Below are 1,147 nucleotides of genomic sequence, written 5' to 3'. Positions count from 1 at the left end.
GACCCAAAGCACTTTACTTGTCAATTTGCATGTTTTACAAGTGTAGCATATACCTTGCCACGAAATTCTATCCCTTCATGTCACTCATACGACAAGCTCGGCTAATAATCAATCATGTATATCTGTGTGTGTGTGTATATATATATATATATATATATATATATACACACGTATATGTATATTTATATATATATATGTATGTATGTATGTATGTATTCATATATGTATGTATTCATATGTGTATGTATATGTGTATTATATCATATTAAAGTCTGATTTTGTGTGCAGTTATAATAACAATTTTACATTAATCTGATGGTTTGTCAGTGTTATACAAGAATGTTGTTGACAGTGATCTCGAAGTTTCCGCATAATATATGTGTATGTGTATGTATATGCATATACGTATATAAATGTGTATGTGTGTCTATATATTCCTGTATATAAATAAATATATATATATACATACATACATACACACTCGTTATTCTGTTGAGTTCTCTTCCTATAAAGCATATATACACGCACACATACGTACGTACATACATGCATACATACATACATACATACATACATACATACATACATACATGGAGCCATGCAACGGGGCCTCAGTTCCTTAATGTAATCTTAGGTACATAATTACGATATAAAGTGTCTCCTGGGCATTTTTAGACCTGGCAGAGTCTACCCCACCACCTACCGCTTGGAAGAGGCACAGACTGTGTAGGACGAAGACAGAGAGAGCCCCAGTGTAGGGGAGATATTTTACCGACCACGAAAGGATGAAAGGTGAAGTTGGTCTCAGTGGAATTAAAGTTGAAAGCGAAGAGCGCCGGGAATATTACCTCAAAGTAACTAACTGTGTACATTAGCGACTCTACTAACAAGCTGTTGTTCATGTGCACGCGTAGCTATACTCTTTTACTCTTTTACTTGTTTCAGTTATTTGACTGCGGCCATGCTGGAGCACCGCCTTTAGTCGAGTAAATCGACTCAAGGACTTATTCTTTGTAAGCCTAGTACTTATTTTATCGGTCTTTTTTGCCGAACAGCTAAGATACGGGGACGTAAACACACTAGCATTGGTTGTCAAGCGATGGTGGGGGGACAAACACAGATACACAAACACACACACACACACACA

General features: G+C 36.4%; 1 long non-coding RNA gene across 1 annotated transcript in view; it reads right to left on the bottom strand.

The window, feature by feature from the left end:
- Nucleotides 1–1,147, bottom strand: part of LOC128250810 (uncharacterized) — an 83,402-nt gene that overhangs the window by 79,239 nt on the left and 3,016 nt on the right. The gene's annotated exons all lie outside the window — the stretch shown is intronic.

The sequence above is a fragment of the Octopus bimaculoides genome, chromosome 25 (assembly GCF_001194135.2).
Source record: "Octopus bimaculoides isolate UCB-OBI-ISO-001 chromosome 25, ASM119413v2, whole genome shotgun sequence".
NCBI classification, from domain to species: domain Eukaryota; kingdom Metazoa; phylum Mollusca; class Cephalopoda; order Octopoda; family Octopodidae; genus Octopus; species Octopus bimaculoides.
This window is presented reverse-complemented; position numbering and strand designations above follow the sequence as displayed.